This window comes from Prionailurus viverrinus, chromosome D1 (assembly GCF_022837055.1).
Source record: "Prionailurus viverrinus isolate Anna chromosome D1, UM_Priviv_1.0, whole genome shotgun sequence".
Lineage (NCBI taxonomy): Eukaryota > Metazoa > Chordata > Mammalia > Carnivora > Felidae > Prionailurus > Prionailurus viverrinus.
The window spans coordinates 24,288,376-24,306,607 of NC_062570.1; positions in this window are offsets into that span (position 1 = coordinate 24,288,376).

Genomic DNA, 18,232 nt, shown 5'->3' on the forward strand with positions numbered 1-18,232 from the left:
TTGGGCATCTGACTTCAGCTCAGGTCATGATCTCACGGTTTGGTTCGTGAGTTCAAGCCCCGAGTGGGGCTCTGTGCTGACAGTTCAGAGCCTGGAGCCTGCTTCAGTTCTAGGTCTCCGTCTCTCTCTCTCTGCCCCTACCTCCTCCCCCCCCCACTCAAAAATAAATAAACATTAAAAAAAAAGGATCACAGTAAAAGAGGAGTAATAACCTCTTCCTCCCAGGGCAGCTAAAAAGGTTAGACACAAGAAACTTCTGTTTCTGTTAATGTGGGACTCCCTCAGGCTGGTAAAATTGGGCTTGGGGTGGGGGGATTCTGTGGGGATTCTGACGACCATCTCCTCCCCGTAGAGGTTGATTTGGGGAAAGGGAAATAGAGACAGAAGCTGAGGAGAGAAAAGTGGTCTTTGCTCAATACTCAAAACTCACACGTATTAAAATAAGGCCACCGCGGGTACAGATCAAACTCTACCATACATCCTCTTTAGTTTCTACATGTTAATTGTTTTAATCCTGTTATTTATTTTCAGCCTCACAAAAGCTCTAGGAGGTTGGTATTCCTGATTCCTATTTTACAGAAGAGGAAGCTGAGCCCCAGTGTGATTAAGGATATGTCCGAGGGCCATTCAGCTGAGACCTTAAAAAGTAAGGGCTCCGGCTCCACAGGCTGGTGCGCCTGGGAGGAGAAAGGAGGAGTGAAGGACTCGGAAAATGTGCCACAGGCCTTAGTGGTTCCTCTTCCGGGGGGGCAGAAGTCTGCTCTTGTGAATTCTTCCCTGCTTCCAGGGGGAGGAAGGCGAAATGGTCCATAATCAGGACTGGGGAGAGCAGAACAGTCATGCTGAGAGGAGATAACTCTATAAACAGCCACAGGGCGAAGAAACTCAGCAAAAACATAATGAAGCCTCTTCTCTGAGACTACCGTGGGAAGCCCTGCTCTGCTAACCTCTCTGATGAGTGCTCGCTGATAACTATGTATTACCGCTCAGAATCACAGGCGGTAATTGCTAGACACGAATTTAGTCTGAAAGGTGAGATGGGGGAGATTGGAGCTGGCCTGCTTCGGTTCCCTCTCCCGGGGTTAATGTCCGCGGACAAGGGAGAGTGCAGCCCTCTGGCCCCAGAGGATGGGATGACTTTTGGAATTCTGGAATTCTGGATGCCTTGTGCCCTGGTCACAGAAGAATCTGTGCCAATCCACCCCATGTGAAACATCTGGGCAAATCCACCCCATGTGAAACCTGACATACTCAAAATGCTCTCATAAAAGGACTACGGCAGGATATTGGGAACATTCAGTTGAGTTTCCCGGCCGCCTCGTTAGAAGGGAGCCATCCGGAGGGCCACCTCACCCTGTCACAGCCCCGCGAGAAGACTCCAGCCCCACCTTGAATATCTGAGGGGAGATACTCCTCTTTACCTTTTGTTTTCATTTCTCCATGGCTCTCGGTGCCTGAACCTCAGAAGCTCACCGCGTTTTGTTTCTTGGCTCCTGCTATTTTGGGTTTGTGAAGTCATTTCTTAAGTGAGGAAGTGTGGTCAGACAGCGAGAGCCCACATTTCAGAGCCCCAGCATCTGTCCCAGCGAACGAGAAAGCAAAAACTCTTATCGTCTCCCCACTCTGCTTTCCAGGAGGCAACTGCACGGATTTTCTGCACAAGATATGACGGGGCGGAGTGAGGTCCCCGGGCTGGGCGCTGGGGCCACGGAGCAGAATTTCTGAATAGGCAGATTTAGACCCCTCTGAAGCACCCTGAGGATTGACAAGGAAGGTCCTAGAAAGGAATGACGTCAAGGAAGGTCCTAGAAAGGAATGACGTCTGACCCCAGCGAGGGAATGGATAGAGCGAGTGGCAGGGCATCGAACACAGAGCCTGGGGGTGGAGGTGCTCTGTTCTAAACATTTCTGCTGCAACAGCATAGCCAAAGTGGGCTCCTAAACCTCTAGGGTCTCCTTCCTGGTCAGGGGTTGGCCTGGCTTGGAGTGGACCAAGTATCCCCTTGACCCTGAAGCCAGTGCTCAGCTACTCTCCCCCCAGTGGCACATCTGTTCTGACCTTGGGTCCTGAGGACACAAGAGAGGCATCTAGCAAGCCAGCTTACCTCCCTCCCCTCCTTCCTGTTCCAGCTATAATTGGGAAATGCTTTCCTGTCTTAAAAATGCATGGGCATAGAAGATGAATGGGGACAGAGAGCTAAATCCACTATTACTATTCTCCTCGACCCTGTTATTTTCCACGGAAACTAAATAATGGATCTAAACTGTTTGCTGTTACTTTAAGGAGCTGCTGATGCATCGTAGAAATCTTTGAAAACATTCTCTTTAGATTCAGGATTCTACTTCAAATAAAGCTATTTGTCTCCTCTTCCCCCTCCCTGATTTTTTGTTTTGCAGAATCTTTTGCGAGGGAAAAGAACCTCTCTCGGCCAGGAGTTTCAGCAACAGGTTTTGTTTAGCCCCTACCTGGAGTCCCCAGATTTGGGACTGGGCCTTGATGAGAATGCCAGGGCATGGGTTCCACAACCATTAGCCCCATGCCTAATTCTGGGGACTCAGGTGCTCTGCCAGCACCAACTATTTCCCTGCATATTCTAATGACACAATTTTGATATTAGTAGGGAACTTATTATGTATCCCAACTCTGTCTTTTACAAAAAAAATTTTTTTAGTGTTTATTTATTTTGGGGAAAGACAGAGCATGAGTGGGGGCGGGGCAGAGAGACAGGGAGACACAGAATCCGAAGCAGGCTCCAGGCTCTGAGCTGTCAGCACAGGGCTTGAACTCCTGAACTGCAGGATCATGACCTGAGCCGAAGTCCAATGCTGAACTGACTGAGCCACCCAGGTGCCCCCCACTCCAACTCCCATCTTGTTACTGGTGACAAAAGTAAGATTAGGAAAGGGTTCACCTACCTGCCTGGCTCAAGGTCACCGGAGTCGTGGTGACACGACCAGATGGGGACTCAGATGTCCTGGTCGAGTGCTCTTGTCTCCCTCTCCCCCACTCACAATTTCCATAGGAAATGGGATTCGGTGGGCATATTTGGTTATTTGGGTTATACCTCTGTTGGACAATTGCTACGCTAAAAGTCTCTTGAAATACATGGCACGAGCTTCTGATGACTACAGCGTGTTTGGAAGTCGTGGTTCCCCTGCCTCCTGGAGCTCAGGAAGTGCGAGAGGGCACCGGGGTCTCACCTGTCTTCTTCTCCATTCATCAGAGCAGTGATGCTCAGCCAGGAGCTCCGGTTGGAGCCACCAGAGGACATTTTGAAAAAAATGCACTCTCAACAACTGAATGAGAATTTCCTGGGAAGGGGCGATAGGTGTGCACTTTGCACAACTTTGCATAAGAGGGGATTTGACAGAGTCCCTTGTGTAAATAATGGGACTGCACAGAGAGACCAACTCTGAAGCACCCTGGGGATTGTCAAGGAAAGGAGTAAGTCTCTCCCTGACCCTGGAGGAGGGAGTGGATAGAGTGAGTGTCCCTTGGTAGTCTGGAAGAAATCCCCAGAGCCTGAGGACTCAGCCTATTCTTTTTCCTAATCTGCCCTGGTAAATACCCTGCATGACGTCTGTGTGTGTAGGGATGTGGACCACCAACTTGATATGAAAAAGCATCCATCTCAGCCAGGCCCGTCTCTGGCCCTCAGGGCTTCCGGGAGAAATAGGAAGTGGAAACCAGGTACAAGATAACTTGTGTCTCACACAAACCACGAAACACAATGCTGTGATTGATGTCAAAGTGTAAAACCTAAAGCATCCCTCTTCCCTTCCCTTCCCTTCCCTTCCCTTCCCTTCCCTTCCCTTCCTCCCCTCCCCTCCCTTCCTCTTCCCTGCCTTCCCCTCCCCTCCTCTCCCCTCCCCTCCCTTCCCATTCTCTTCTCTTCTCTCTCTTCTTTCTCTTCTCTTCTCTCTCATCCCTTCCCTTCCCTTCCCTTCCCTTCCCTTCCCTTCCCTTCCCTTCTCTCCCCTTCCCTCCCTTGCCTTCTCTTCTCTTTTCTTCTCTTCTTTCTCTTCTCTTCTTTCCCATCCCTTCCCTCCCTCCCTTCCCTCCCTTCCCTTGCCTTCTCTTCTCTTCTCTTCTCTTCTCTTCTCTTCTCTTCTTTCTCTTCTCTTCTTTCTCATTCCTTCCCTTCCTTTCCCTTCCCTTCCCTTCCCTTCCCTTCCCTTCTCTCCCCTCGCCTCCCCTCCCCTCCCCTCCCCTTGCCTTCTCTTCTCTTTTCTTCTCTTCTTTCTCTTCTCTTCTTTCCCATCCCTTCCCTTCCCTTCCCTCCCTCCCCTTCCCTCCCCTCCCCTCACCTTCTCTTCTCTTCTCTTCTCTTCTCTTCTCTTCTCTTCTTTCTCTTCTCTTCTTTCTCATTCCTTCCCTTCCCTTCCCTTCCCTTCCCTTCCCTTCCCTTCCCTCCCCTCCTTTCCCCTTCCCTGCCTTCTCCTCCCCTCCCCTCCCTTCCCATTCTCTTCTCTTGTCTTCTCTCCCTTCCCTGCTCTTCCCTGCCCTTCCCTTCCCTCCCCTCCCCTCCTCTTCCCTTCTCATCTCTCTCTTTTCTTCTCTTCTCTCCTTTCTCTTCTCTTCTTTCTCATCCCTTCCCTTCCCTCCCCTCCTCTCCCTCCCTTCCCCTCCTCTCCCTTCCCTCCCCCCTCCTCTTCTCTTCTCTTCTCTTCTCTTCTCTTCTCTTCTCTTCTCTCCCTTCTCTTCCCTTCCCTTCCCTTCCCTTCCCTCCTTTCCCTTCCCTCCCCTCCCCTTCCCTCCCCTCCCCCCTCCCCTCCTCTTCTCTTCCTTCCCTTCCCTTCCCTCCTTTCCCTTCCCTCCTTTCCCTCCCCTCCCCTCCCCCTTCTCTTCTCTTCTCTTCTCTTCTCTTCCTTCCCTTCCCTTCCTTCCCTCCTTTCCCTTCCCTCCCTTCCCTCCCCTCCCCTTCCCTCCCCTCCACTCCCCTTCTCTTCTCTTCTCTTCTCTTCTCTTCTCTTCTCTTCCCTCCCTTCCCTTCCCTTCCCTCCTTTCCCCTCCCCTCCCTTCCCTCTCCTCCCTTCCCTCTCCTCCCTTTCTCTTCTCTTCTTTCTCTTCTCTTCTTTCCCATCCCTTCCCTTCCCTTCCCTCCCTCCCCTTCCCTCCCCTCCCTCACTTCTCTTCTCTTCTCTTCTCTTCTCTTCTCTTCTCTTCTTTCTCTTCTCTTCTTTCTCATTCCTTCCCTTCCCTTCCCTTCCCTTCTCTTCTCTCCCCTCCTTTCCCCTTCCCTGCCTTCTCTCCCCTCCCCTCCTTCCCATTCTCTTCTCTTGTCTTCTCTCCCTTCCCTGCTCTTCCCTGCCCTTCCCTTCCCTCCCCTCCCCTCCTCTTCCCTTCTCATCTCTTCTCTTTTCTTCTCTTCTCTCCTTTCTCTTCTCTTCTTTCTCATCCTTCCCTTCCCCTCCCCTCCTCTCCCTCCCTTCCCTCTCCCTTCCCTCCCCCCTCCTCTTCTCTTCTCTTCTCTTCTCTTCTCTTCTCTTCTCTCCCTTCTCTTCCCTTCCCTTCCCTTCCCTTCCCTCCTTTCCCTTCCCTCCCCTCCCCTTCCCTCCCCTCCCCCCTCCCCTCCTCTTCTCTTCCCTTCCCTTCCCTTCCCTCCTTTCCCTTCCCTCCCTTCCCTCCCCTCCCCTTCCCTCCCTCCACTCCTCTTCTCTTCTCTCTCTTCTCTTCTCTTCTCTTCTCTTCCCTTCCCTCCTTTCCCTCCCCTCCCTTCCCTCTCCTCCCTTCCCTCTCCTCCCTTTCTCTTCTCTTCTCTTCTCTTCTCTTTCTCTTCTCTTCCCTTCCCTTCCCTTCCCTTCCCTCCTTTCCCTCCCCTCCCTTCCCTCTCCTCCCTTCCTTCTCCTCCTTTCTCTTCTCTTCTCTTCTCTTCTCTTCTCTTCTCCTCTCTTCTTTCTCTCGTATCCTAACATTGGAAGATCAATCTGGGTGGGAAGAAGCCCCTGACCTCTAGGAGGATCAGCATGAGTCAATGGCTATTTTCAGTCTGTAACCTCTAGGATAAAGGCTTCCCAGAGACAAGCGAGAAATTCCACCTAATTGCTCCTGATCTGTTCCACAGGTCATCAGTCTGCTGTTACAAGACCCCAGTCCTGCTTCTCAAGAACTAGGACTAAGGAGAGGCAAGCTTCTCTCCCCAAAGCCTAATCATACAGGGTGGTCAGGAGAGCAGGTGGAAGGAGACCAAAGGGGATGGAGCAGACACTTGGCTCACGACTACTGAGATGTCAGCCAAGCGGCCTTGCCAGCTCTCCTGCTGTCCCTGGATTTGGGCTGGCAGCAAGAGTGAGAGGGAGGAGGGAGACAGAAGAGGCACCGCAGCAGAAGGAAACTATGGAAGCATCTGGAAATAGACATTGTTTCCGTCCATGAATCAGCAGTTCTTTGTTGTCTCCATGAGGGAGGGCCTCTACTCTACTGGACATACAAGCAGTCAGGTTCCTGAGCAGGCTCTGATTTAGGCCAGGCACCTTTGGACAAGTCTGGAATGTCTGAGCCGGAACTTTTCCTGGATGAGAGAATAGTAATGGAACAACTACAGCCTCATTTTCAGGGCAGGCATTTTCTATAAAAAGTTGGGGGGCAATGAACCATATTTGGCTCCAGATAACATTGATCAGCCTGTTTCAAATTGAATTTAAAATGCTTTATGTTGGGGCATGCACTTTCCAGTTTGCCCCAGCCCCTGGTTTCCTGTCATGTTTTCTACCAAGGTGGATTTAACTTTTACATTATTGCTGTTTATAATGGGCCATATTGTCCCCTGCATTTTCTGACTTCCCTACTGTATTTGTGAAACCACATGATCATCGTAGGGAAGGCATTGTTGTTATTCCCCCTCTTACAGGTGAAGAAGCTGTAACTAAGAGATAGCTCTGATTTGGCTGAGCTCTCATGGCTAGTAGGTGTCAGAGGCAGGACTCAAACCTCTGGCTTGCAGGCTAAAAAGCATTTATCCCAGGCCACACATAACATAGTCTCTGGGAACCCACTGACCAGCCCCACCCCAGCCTCCCACTCTCTCCCTCTGCTGACCTTCAAACCCATACATTCACGCATGCACATGCACTCTTAGGGCATCATTGGATGGGGAGTTACCCTTATATATTTCTCTTCCTCCTCCTTTGGCCTAGAGATGACTCAGAAACTAAGGGGGGAGATCTGCATCTCCTGATGAATAGTGATGTTGAGCATCTTTTCATACACTTTTTTACCAGTTTAATGTCATCTTGGGAGAAATGTCTGCTCAATTCCTTCTCCCAATTTAAGGGTCATTTTTTTTTTTAATTGCTACCAAGTTTCAGAAATGCCTTCAAATTCAAGAAATGGAGTAAAATGGTGATTGTCAGGGGCTGAGAGTTGGGGGAAACGAGAGGTTTCTATTCAATGGGTATAAAGTTTCAGTTAAGAAAGATGAGTATGTTTCAGAGATTGCAGTACAGCATTGTGCCTATTGAACTCAAAAACTGAATCATGCACTTAAAAATTTGCTGGGAGGGAGATATCAAGTTAAATGTTCTTGTCCTAATAAAGAAGAAGAAGGAAAAAAAAAGACACTGGGGGGGGGGGCAGGAAGAAGATGGGCACAGTAGGTGAGTGACAGAATTCACATTGCATTTTTTTCCCCAGGATCCCCAGACAAGGCAGTAGAGGCCTAGAATTGTTTGGATGGAATCTCTATACACTTTGCCCTTCTCCATCTTGTTACCAAAGACTGAAACAGCCCCAAGGTTGAAAATTTGTCCTGAAGTGAGATCAGAGTTGCAAATGCAGGAAGTTAAGCCATAACTGGGTTTGCATTTAACTTCGGCAATGGCAATGCAAGGAGGCACAGATTCGGGGGTTGTTGTTCATGGTTTCAAAACCCTCCTCAGTTTCAAAATTCCCATGCATCTTCCCTTGGGAATCCACCTCACTGGGATCGGTAACAGCCAGAGTAAGTCATCGGGCAGCAGGTAACATGCAGTCCTGGCTAATGGAAATTGCTCAGTTTGCTCTCTACTGAGCAGAAAGCTGTTGGGCCCCAATTACTTTCTGCACAAATATGAACGAGTGACTCTGTCATCCTGACCCTTCAAGGCTAACGTGGCTCAAAGGTCTAGGCTTTCTTATCACCCCTGCAAAGTGTTTTCTGTGATGAAAAAAGAAAGTGTGTTTATTTCCCTTTGAGAATCATTCCTTTCCCATATCGCAGGCCGGGTCATTTTCAGGATGGCAGTGAAGCATGGGGAGGTTTAATGGCAACTGGGATGAGGTCGGCCAAGGGAGGTGGGGACGGTTTTGCATGTAACCGGGTCAGATCCAGAAGAGGGCAGTGCCCTCTCTTGTTGCCCCTATGAGTGAATTCATTCCTGGGAGGGGGAGTGCTGATGCACAGTGGTATTAGGTAGGAGCATCATTTCACAACAAAGTCCAAGGCTCAGGACACATTTGCTGTTCATTCCACCCAAAAGTTACATATGCAACCCCCCTGGTTTTCTCTTGTCTTGACTTTGATGTTGGACCACTCCCTCCACCTTCTTGATTTGGTGATTCTTGCAGGTGACAGTGAGGGCAGCAGGGTGCCCCCCTCTGACCCCTGAGGTGTCAATACTGTTGGCTTCCTAGGTGTCCTAGCATTCCCCTGCCTGTCCCAGGCATCCCTGCTGACTCCTTCCAGAAACTTCAACTGGGCCCAGCGGAGGAGCTAAACCACGGTGTCGATTGGCCAAGGAAAGGCAGGAGGAAATGGTTTGGGAAATAGTATTGAAAAATGGTCCTGTGAGAGGATTGGATTTTCTTAGCAAGTGAAAGGGAAGACCAAGAACCAGAAATAGGTTGGCACTAAGGGGTTGATATAGGGATGGGTGGATTTGGAAGATAAACCAGGGTCAAGAATAAAAATATATTTTTGGGAATTGGAAATTAAAAAAAATGAATTCTGATTAGACACAATGGTGATTGGATAGGAGATTATGGGAGAACGTGCTTTTTGGAGCCTGGTCAGGAATCTGATGGGCAGTGGGACTTGCCCTCTGGGAGACCTCCCCTCTCCCCATGACCTTCCCTTCTGTCCCAACCACACAGAACATCTTTTAGCCTCTCCACCACCCCTCACCCTCTCCACCATCAGGAGAAATCTGCTCTGTTCTCTCTTCCTAGGACATTCTAACCGTCACCTCATCACTTGGCTAATAAATATCTCTTCATTTCAGGTACTGACCTAAATAAAAGTCACCACCTCTAGGAAGTCTTCCCTGACCACCATTCCCTTCTCAGTTTTGACTCATTGCTTCCTTCCTCCCTACGCCCTCATTGCTCCTGAACTTTCTCTACCCCAGCACTTGACACACCTCTTTACAAGGGCTTATTCAATGCCATTTCTCTCCCAACGGACTCTAAGGGCCAACAAAGCAAGGGACCATGTCTATATTGATTCTGGCCCCTCCGATACTTTGCAAAATAAGTAAATTGCAAGTAAGTTTAATTTATTCTTATGAGGTACCTTCTTTTCCCTGCCCTGAAGAGAGTGCCGAATACACTTTCTGACAAGAAAGATCGAGTTTTGCACTGTACGTGTCCAAAGTAGTCAGTGTTGCCTCCTCAGCCAACCATAAGCCCCTCGAGAATAGAATCTGTATGTTCTACCTCATCTTTCTCTCTCCCTCCATAGGCTACTTCCTTCCACAAAATCCAGTGTTGGACCTACAGTAGGTGCTCAATTAAAAAAAAGAAAGTGTTATTGGGTTGCCGTGGTTAGCTATCAGAAAGAGGGTATTATCTCTGCTTAAAGAGATAAAACAATTTGCTTCAAACTTGTCTGAGTGTTTGGAATCAGACAAGAGTCCTTTTTAAAATGGGAAAATGGGACTTTAATAGGTCTTGCCCTCCTTCTTTCCTTGCAGAAGATGAAGGAGGCATTTCATTCAGTTGGAGATGCCGTCTGCAGCAAATAACCCTTGGGATTTGAGAGGGATTATTTGGCCACTGGAGGGCTCTTACATTTTTCCATGTAATGCAATTGAAACCTATTCAGAATGGCTAAATAATTAATGCCGCATTGTGCGGAGTGTGCTTCCTAGTTTCGATCACAATTTTTTAAAGGCAGAATTTCAAGAAGACTAGACTTAATTTACTGTGTGTTTTGCTTCTTCAACAAAAACATGAGATGAATAATTTCCCCACATCATGACTTTACATTTCCCCGTAAATAGGGCATCTGTTAACATGGATTATTATGTATGCGATGCTAACGTGATTAGGCTCAAACACTCACCCAAAAAGCTAATTTTTTCAGAGGAATGACTCATGATAAAAAGAGAACAAAAATCCAGGGAGAAAACACTACTAAAGAAGCATCTATAAGGGCAAGAAGTTAGGAGCAAGCTTGGCATTTTGGAGTAAGAGGATGAGAATTATTTGTTTAACAATATTTATCATGGGCCTACTATGTGTCAGTCACTGGGTTGGCTACTGGACAGACAGATAACAGTTCTAATAGTGACAATAGCAGCCCAGCCCACTGAGGGCCAGGGTTTTGCTTTATTCACCACTAATTCTAGAACCCTGGATCAGAGCCTGACTTGTAATAGTTAACGCAATAATATTAAATACATAGGGAATGTTTACTGAATGCCTTTTTTATGCCTTGGATTGTTTTAAGAATTTTATACATGTTGTTTTAAAAAAAATTTTTTAACGTTTATTTATTTTTGAGACAGAGAGAGACAGAGCATGAATGGGGGGGGGGGGGCGGTCAGAGAGAGAGGGAGACACAGAATCGGAAGCAGGCTCCAGGCTCTGAGCCATCAGCACAGAGCCCGACGCGGGGCTCGAACTCGTGAACCACGAGATCATGACCTGAGCCGAAGTCAGACGCTTAACCGACTGAGCCACCCAGGCGCCCCTACGTGTTGTTTGTAATCCTCACACTATTATAAGGTCAGGAGGAGTAGTACCCTTGTTGTACAGGTGGGAGACTGGAGACTGAAACTAACTGGAAGATCACTAGAGATGGAATTCAAATCTGCCTGACATCAAGGCTGATAGGAAAAATGTGCTTCCAATCGTTCTACTCTGTAAAGATGATGTGCCTGCAATCTGGGCATTCACACCTAGTGCCAGAAATAAAGGTGCAAGCAAATAGCCAAAATAAAAGTAATGTAACTAGAGAAAGACACTTATGTTGTATTACTTGTCTACCTGGAGAATTCCGGGAAAGCTCCACGAAGGAGTTAAAATTCAATCTGGTTCATGAAGATGATGTAAAGCAGAGCCACAGCTGACCCCCAGAAGACATACTGCGTGGGCGAGATACAGACCTTTGCTGATGTGGGTCAATAGGGATTATTTGTTACTAGACAACAACCTGTCTTATTCTGACTGTTGCACAGGGGTAAGAAGGCTTCTTTCAAAGTGTAATAAAAAGTGTATACTTGAGGGGCACCTGGGTGGTTCAGTCGGTTAAGTGGTCGACTTCGGCTCAGGTCATGATCTCGCAGTGCGTGAGTTTGAGCTCCGTGTCGGGCTCTGTTGCTGACTGCTCAGAGCCTGGAGCCTGTTTCCGATTCTGTGTCTCCCTCTCTCTGACCCTCCCCCGTTCATGCTCTGTCTCTCTCTGTCTCAAAAATAAATAAACATTAAAAAAAAATTAAAAAAAAGTGTATACTTGAAATGTGTACATATTGAAAAGTGCACAGTGATAAAGTACACAGAGCAATGGATTTTCATAAACTGAACCTCGAATGAGAAACAGAGTTCTAGCTGCAACCCAGTAACCTGTGTAATGCCCCTACATGGGGTTCTCTGGGTTGCTGTAACAAATTACCAAATCCCAAGTGACTTAAAACAATAGAAATGTATTTCCTTCCAGTTCTGGAGGCCAGAAGTCTAAAGTCAAGGTGTTGGCATGGTTATTTTCGTCTGGAGGCTCTGAGGGACATCCACTCCACATGTCTCTCCCTTCTGGCTTCTGGGGTCTGCCAGCACCCCTCAGCACTGCTTGGCGCATAGAAGCATCACTCTGACCTCTGTCTCAGCCTTCCCATGGCTTTCCCTTCTGTGTGTCCCACATCTCCCTCTGCTTTCTCTTATGAGGACACCAGCCATTGGACTTTAGGACCACCCTAATCCAGAATGATCTCATCTTGAAGTCCTTAACTAATTACATTTCCAGAAACCCTATTTTCCAAAGAAGCTCATGTTCACAAGTATCAAGGAGGAGGAACAGAAACATATTTTTCGGAGATATAATTTAACTCACTGCAATCCCTTTTAGTCACTCCTTCCCCAAGGGCAATGCTTCGCTGACTTTAATAGTTTCACCTGTTTTTCTACTTCACATAAAAGGAATCACAAAGTTCATACTATTTATGTTTGGCTTCCCTTCCCCCTCAAAATTATGTTTGTGAGATTCATTCATATTGTTGCATATAGCTCAAGAAAATTTTTTATCATTGATGTATAGTATTTCATTGTGTCAAGATAACATAGTTTACCCATTGTACTATTAGGGCATTTAGGTATATTTCACTTTAGTGGTATTACAAATAATGCTCCTTTGAACATCTTTGCACGCATATTTCTGGTGAAGTTGCATGTGGGTTTCTGTTGGGTATATATCAGGAGAGAAATTGCTGGGTCATAGCATATACATGTGATCAGTTTTATTGGAATCTCCAGATCATTTTCCAATGCAGCTATACAAAAACGGGTATAAACAGAAGAGTAGCAGGATTTGATTTTCACATTTAAAAGATCACTGGCTGAAGGAATACAATGGCACAGAGGTTTAGCTTCAAGATAACACTCACAAAGGAAAGCAGTCGGAAGCAAATCTAAAAAGAAAGCCGGATCAGAGTATGGAGGGTTCTAACTCTTGGCTTAGAAGTTGGGCTCCTTTTGTTGGGAAAAATGCCATTTTTTTTTAAAGGAAGAAGATATTATTAGATTTATTTCTCAGGAAGGTGGATGAGAGCCAGGATGAAGACGTTGGACCTTGAAAGGAGATGCTAAGGATGCGAACCCAGGGATGTGGTAAGGGGGATACAGAAGGGGTGAATGGAAGCATCCTGAGTAGAGCCTATAGACCTGTGCCGTGTCCAGAATGTGGTGTGCGAGTGAAAGGGAGCAGTCATTGATACCTTCCAGGCTTCTAACATCTCTAGGACACTTTGTCCAGGGCAGTGGAACGGGGCTGGACTTGCCATTTTCATGCCAATACTCTGTATGGGGCGTGGTTGGATTAGAATTTATGCTGTCTTGGCAGCATCTATCATAGGGATTTTCTCTGGGGCAATAAAGAACTCTCATCACCAACATGTGCATCTGTCAGGATTGGACAGAAAGCCCTGAGGCCACCTGGAAATGTGCCATCACCTCTATTTCTAAACATTGGAAAGGAGAGAAAAGGGACTCTAGACTCATTCGGCCGACATTTAAGAACCCGCTGCAAAATACAAAATCCCAACAAAGTGTTATTTTGATCACAAAAGCATGTCAAGGGAATTAGAGAGATCTGGAAAAGGAAACATTTGATCTAAGGGTATCAGGAAGGAGGATGGTGGAGAACATTTCAACCGGGTTTTGAAAGATGAATAGAAATGTTCACAAGGAAAAAGGACTGGGGAGTTGAGGCAACAGAGTCGACCTGGGTGAAGGTCATTTCCCGTAGAGAAAAGAGCGTGTGCCAAGATACCAAGAGATTAAAAAGAATAGCTGACATGTATTGTGCTCTTACTGTATACCAAGCACGATGCTGGGAATTTGACCCAGGCTTACTCACTGGGTCCTGGGTCCTCTACACAACCCACCAAAACAGGTATGTTTATTATCTCTCGTTTTGCAGAAGAAAACCACCAAAGCTTAAAGAGGCCAAGCTACTCGACCCTAGGACACACAGCTTATAGGGGACAGAGCAGAAATTCTGACCCTGAGGCTTCGGTCTCTAAGTATTGTGAGTTCCTCTACCCCTGAGGAAGAGGCTGGAAACGGTGTTGGACGCTAACACAGGCAGCTTGCACCTGACTCACATGAAGTCATGGCAGGCCAACTCTTCATCCTAAGCCCTGATGACTGACAGCAGATGATGTTCCCACATTCTCTTCCAGTCTATGCTCAGAGAAACAGGAGGGCCCCATTAAGACTTTGAAAAAATGCTGGTGACATTTACCTATGTTGGTATATCAGAATAAAAATAGCCCCTCCTGACCTCTCATTTAACCCCTTCTTTTCAGTTCAGCATCCCTCGGTTTTGCCTGTGCTCTAGTTTTTTTTTTTTTTTTTCTTTTTCTTTCCCCTCTTTGAAGATGCGTCAGGTCTCAAGTTCAGCTTAATCCAACTGCTAGATGTATTATTCATTTCTACGCTTTAATGATGTGATAAGGTTTCTGGAAATAGGAAAAGGCTCATTAAACTGTCATTTGAATATAGATCACACCTAAATTCTAAGGAAGACAAAGTCTGCCAGCCGGGGATGCGTTCGCCTTCCCAACACAGCTCTCTACACACTGGGAAGGCACGAAGAAGATTTTCAAAGACAAGATCCTCCAGATTAGCATGTATTCTTGATTTATTCTGTAATTAACGATAACTCACAAACAGAATGAGGGGTTCGGAGAGACAGCGAATGAATACGAGCCAAATGAAAAAGGAATCTGGGATGTCAAACACAGCGAGATGTGTGTTTTGTCCCTGTCTGTGAGCAGTGGTTTGATCAGGCAGGCTCTATTTGAGGTAGGGGAATATGTAGGGATTTTAATTTGACTTGCATGGCTTAGAACACAACATCATCCCTGGCTGCAGAAATTGATTTGAGAATACAGCTTGCCCACAGCTTTCCCTCTCTGTCTTTCTTCAATTTTGAGAAGATGCTAGAAAATGCAGGAGTGCAAGATGTTAGTGCCAGGGGCTGGTGAAACTGGGAATATGCTCAGCTATTTATTTATCTACCTCTCAATCTGTAGGGAATCCGAAAACAGTAAGAGGTAACCTTTGTTAAAGGCTTATGTCGTATCAGACGTTGGTTTAAACGTTCAACACATATGATCTTATTTGTTCCTCACCCAACCTCATGGGAGAGGTCAACTTTGCCCTTAGACTCAGACAAGAGAGGCCTCTACCTGGACCCTGTTTCAGGGGGTCTATTTTGGCTCTCCTTCAGGGGTGATCCTCTCCAGAAGATGAGAAGCGGCTCCATGGGGACCAAAGGACGTGCCACCAGACACCTGGGACAAAGCAGTTTCCTTCTCTAATATCTCTGGACCCAACTGAGATTCTGAGGAGGCCTCCTACTTGGGTCTGCCTTTGATGCAAACTCTGTTCATAATATGATCCCACATCTTCAAGCCAAGGGCCAGCTCTCCCCATGGTCCACAGGTGCACAGAGAGTGTTTTGTGCGAGCTGGAACACCAGTAAACTTATTTCCACAGGACATGTAATGAGGGTCGGAGCCTGGTGTGGGAAGAGGAGGGGAAGAAAGGTGGGGTGTGTTACGTCCTATACCGCTGAGAGTTCTAAACTCAAACCTTGAGCTTCCAGGTGATTACAAACATGTTTGCCAAGGTGGAAGGGTATTACCTGTTTTATTCAGTAATTTGGTAGCTTAAATTTTACTTTTTGATATAGGCTGCCATTTGTCCTCTTGTTCTAGACCCTGATAATATTAAGGCTGGGCTCAATACAGGGATATTAATGTCTGTATTTTCTACATAGAAAAATGAAGACTTAGTCACTGGCTAGTAAATGCTGAATTTGAATTCAGGCAGTCTCATTGCAGGAGCTGTACTCCCAACTAGAACTAGATTCTTCCTCTTATGGGGGCATCCTGGGGAGATGCCCATTTAAGTCAGCTGATACCCTGATGGGTTTAGAGCCTTTCAAGTTTGCTTATTTATTTTGAGAGAGGGAGGGAGACAGAGAGAGAGAGAATGGGCAGAGGAGGGGCAGAGAGAGGGAGAGAGAGAATCCCAAGCAGGCTCCACACTCTCAGCACAGAGCCCAATGAGTGGTCCTATGAGCGATGAGATCATGACCCAAAGCAAAATCAAGAGTTGGACGTTCAACTGAGGAAGCCATGCAGACACTCTGGATTACAGTCTGTAGACAAACATGGAGAACCTTCCTCTCCCACCATCAAACTCCCAGATTCCTGCCTTTAGTAGCACATGCCCTCTGTAACTTCCTACCTTGGAGGGGCAGGGCCTGTGGATGATAGGATAGTCAACCCCTTGATTATGGTACGTACATGACAAAAGTGAAAGGAACTTGCCGATGTAATTAAAGTCCCTAACCAGTTGACTTTAAAAAAATTAGATTATCTGGGCAGAAATAACTTCATTGCTAAGATGGCCTGAGATCAGGGCTCAGCCCTTTCCCCAGGGAGAGAAGCAGGAGCAGAAATTCTCCTTTCAGCCTCAAAGAAGGCAGCTACTTTGTCATGGAGATGGCCAAGTGGCAGGTGGTGGCCTTGGGGAATGAAGAGCCTCAGATCTACAGCTGCTGCAAACAGATTCCTAACACCAGTGAACCTGGAAGAGAACTCCGAATCTCAGATGAGATTGCAATCTCTAGCACCTTGAGTTCAGCCGGGCAAGACTCTCAGCAGAAGACCCATGGAACCCAGGCCTAGGCTCCAGACTCACAGAGAGTGGGAGATAGCAAAGTGTTATTTTAAACTTCTAAACTTATGGTAATTTGTTTCGCAGCAACAAGAAACTAATGGAGGGGAATTTTACAAGACAATTGATTTGTACTACCCAAAAAATCATGGCCACATGCAGACACACACACACACACACACACACACATAGACATAAAGGTAAGGGGAAGATTCTAGTTTAAGAGCAACAAGAGAGCAAATACATAATAATACAGAGCACCAACAATCCCAGAACCCCTCCTGGCTGGCAGTGATTTATGAAACTTGGTTCACACTGAGTTTTGACAACTCAATTTTTGTTTTTCTGTCTCTTGAATGTCCTTTTTTTTTTTTTTTTATGGAGATATCTGCTCTGTGTTTTGAGCAGACAGTAGGCCTTAAGGCTTTGATCTTCACGATGGCCCATAGATAGGGACAGGTACTTGAAACTAATTACACTGTCCCTTTGTTATGGAGAACTGACCTCAGTCTCTAGCGGCTGCTGGAAGGCCAAGGAGAAAGGACTTTTCTCCGGGCTGGATGGTTCCCCCAACCACCACCACCAAATTCCTATGTTGAAGCCTTAACGTACAATGTGATTGTATTTTAGGAGGTAACTAAGGTTAAATGAGGTTATAAAAGCGGGTTGCTGATCTGATAGATTGGTAGTCTTATAAGATCGGAAGAGAGAAAGATCTCACTCTCTGCCTGCATGCACTGAGGAAAGTCCACGTGAGGACACAGTGAGAAGGCAGCTGATGGGGGCCTAAGGAGGGGACTCTCACCAGGTACCGACCCCACCAGCACCTTGATCTTGGACTTCCCAGCCTCCAGAACTGTGAGAAAGTAAATTTCTGTTGTCTCAGTCCCCTAGTCTGTGCATTTTGTCATGGCAGCCCAGGCTGAAGGATATAGACCCTGATACAAGGCTTTGTATTACCTGAAAGACTGCCGGGTAAGTCCAATGTGTACCCCACAGGATAATCTCTCTGATTGTGGAGTTTCAGTCTTGGTGACACTTTGGTATTAGAAGTCAGCACAAAGATCACCAGAGGGTTCTAATTATTTTACATATGGAGATGGGTCTATTAAAGGAATTGCAAAACATGCATGCATGTGGGTACATGTGCTCACACACACACACACACACACACACACACAGCACCACAATAGCTGGATGGCAAACACATTAATTGACACAGGAGAAGATATATTTCATTCATTCATTCATTCATTCATTCAACAAATAGGTATTAATCATTATAAACGAAGGGTATATAGCGAGTATGACATATTTCTAGGCAACATGGAGCATACTAAGAAACATAAAGCCCTGTCCTTGAAGGGGTCCTAGATATTCACAAACATAGGGCAATGCCACTGCTGTTTATTAAATGCCTAATATGAACTTGGCCTATGCTACATGACTTGTCTTAGATTACTTTATTTCTACACAACCAGTCAAGCTATATGGAATTACTTCCATTTTATATGTTATCTGTTGATTTGCCAAGAGTTTAAATAACTTCTCCAAAGTCACATAGACAGAACCAGGATTTGTTTGTTCTCCAATATAGCATTCTACATTAATCATGAATAAGGTGGTGTCTGA